Source organism: Alosa sapidissima, chromosome 22, assembly GCF_018492685.1.
Source record: "Alosa sapidissima isolate fAloSap1 chromosome 22, fAloSap1.pri, whole genome shotgun sequence".
Classification (NCBI taxonomy): domain Eukaryota; kingdom Metazoa; phylum Chordata; class Actinopteri; order Clupeiformes; family Clupeidae; genus Alosa; species Alosa sapidissima.
The window spans coordinates 7,715,090-7,717,589 of record NC_055978.1 but is presented as its reverse complement, the minus strand read 5'-3'; the positions used below and the strand labels follow the sequence as shown (position 1 = coordinate 7,717,589).

General features: G+C 41.1%; 1 protein-coding gene across 6 annotated transcripts in view; it reads right to left on the bottom strand.

The window, feature by feature from the left end:
* The window catches only part of LOC121697763 (histone-lysine N-methyltransferase, H3 lysine-79 specific), a 77,082-nt gene that overhangs the window by 74,014 nt on the left and 568 nt on the right, over positions 1-2,500 (bottom strand). The gene's annotated exons all lie outside the window — the stretch shown is intronic.

The following is a 2,500-nucleotide window of genomic DNA, read 5'->3' as shown; positions in this document are numbered from 1 at the left end:
TGGTATGATTTAATTTAATTTACACACTGCTACTGCATCAGGCCAGGTCATTTCCCACCCCATCTCTCTCTCTCTCTCTCTCTCTGTCTCTCTCTCCCCCACTCACTTCATGTAAGTCTATCCTATCATAATAAAGCCAAAATTAGCAGGGCAGTACGTTACCTTTTTTAGCTCATAGTACTGATGGTTAGAGGCTGATGATTTTGTAGCACAATCTACAAAATGTCTAGCATCGGTACGTAGATACAAACACCTTGTCTGGCTACACTCTAGAAAACATTTTAAATAAGGTGTCACCAGTGCTAAGGGACCGTTCGTTATTTGAGGGATTTTGAGTGCTTCAATCAAAAGTTGCATGACCCTCCCCTGCCTGCAGGAAAATGTTCAATGACCCACCAACAGTCTTCTCAAAAAAGACATGACCCTCCCCGGCCAATTGTTGATACCTTCCACCCACCCTGAAAAGCGCTATGAAAACACGTCAATTAAGCTATCGTTCTAAATTCACCCTCTGCTTTCTGATCTTACAGTACATATCACACTTCACCAAGATGGGGGCCATTTCAGTAGATTTACTCACTAACATTGTTGTGGAAACACAATAAGCATGGAAACTAAATGCACACTTCCTGCAACTGCATTAGCCTACTTGAAATAAGTTACTCCTCTAGTAAGTATTCACATGAAATAAAACAATGAGACCATTCAACAAAGCACACTGGGTAATAACAAATTCAACACATGAACTTGTTGCTATGGACTCGTCTCTAGGCTTCCTCAGTCATTGTAAAGCTGCCGAAGCTGAACATTATCCAAAACTTAGTTTCTCAGACGAGCGTCAATTTAGCTTTTTTATGGCTGGATAAAGTTGACCAAATGGATATACTGTAGGCTGTTAGGCGTGAATAAAGTAGGCTACTTTGTTGCTCCAACCCTTCCAACGTTAATGGGGACGGATGTTGACATTTTCCGTATTTTGCGTCAGAAACCCGGGAAATCTCCCTTATTTTCATTGTTCAATGTTGACAGAGCTATGGAACGAAAGAGAACGTTATATGGCGACACTTTGATTTTTTGCTGTTTTTATTAGCCTAATACAAAAGATGGGTGACCCCCCCTCCTAGATAAAAAAAGTTAGGTAACCCTCCCCTCAACAAAGAATAAAAAGACATGACCCTCCCCTATTTTCCTCCGGTGGCCCCGTTTATAAATAACGAACGGTCCCTAAGCTGGAAAATCATCCATAGCACCGACTGATATTGTTGTAGCATGCGCTACATATATGTGCGGGAGCGGTCCTATGTTCCCCAGGTCCTATGTTCCCCAGGTCCTATGTTGCCCGGGTCCTATGTTCCCTACTTTGTATGTGACCGAGGAACATAGGACCCCTAACCCGAGCGGGGAACATAGGACCTCTAACCCTAACCCGAGCGGGGAACATAGGACCCCTAACCCTAACCCGAGCGGGTAACATAGGACCCGGGGAACATATGGATGACCCCTATATGTAGCACTGTATAGCCCTGCTTAGCCTGTACTGTACGTGCACTTTGGCAGTGAAAGTGGAATTCCACAAGATGAATATAGTCAGGGAGGCTGAGTTGAGAGTACTGGATTCAGAACTTATTATTTTTATATATATGTGATTTATGTATGATGCCTCTAAATCGGTTGATAATCTGAAAAGGTGGTACACCAATGGGATTATCCCAACCTGATATAGAAATTATATAGACGAGTTTCTGAATAGTTTAGGGGGATTGACCAAATATATTCTTTTTGATTTACTGTGGTTTTTATTGTACACCAATCATGTGTAGCTATTTTTCATGACTTATGAAGAAATCAGTTAAATCATGTATCTAGTCATGTACCTGCTTATTTGGATCTGACTAACTTTAATGAAACAAGTGTATAATCATTTATATTTTGTACATTTTCCCAGTGGCACTATTTGATGAAATGTTCCATAAAGGCTGAAAAAGGGGGACTGAGAGAAAGTGGAATAGAACATTATGTTCAATATTCCAAAATGTGGTTTAATGTTCTGCATTATGTCCAATATTCCAATATGTGGTTTAATGTTCTGCATTTCTCATTAGTGGGTCACTTTGATACTAAAAGTATGATTCTATGTCATGACTGTATGATATCTGTACTGTCCCTGTGTATATCTGTGTGTGACTGTATTTAGAGATAAGCGGGAATATTATGACTTTGTAGTGTTTCACTGTTCTGCATGGCTGCATCAGTAGCTATCTGCTCCGGATTGCCAGGTTGCCACTAATCAGAGTCTGATTCAGTGTAGTCCACGTGAGATGGGATGACCAACGCCATCTCCCGTCAGCCTGGAAGGATACTTAAACCCCTAACTCCTTGTCTAGTTAGAGCAGCTGATGGATCTTTAGGTGAAGTCATGCTGTCTCTCCCTTGATGCGCATCATTGTAAATAAACTCTGTTCCTGATTTTTCATACTATTGGTCTGACTAGGTCTCTATT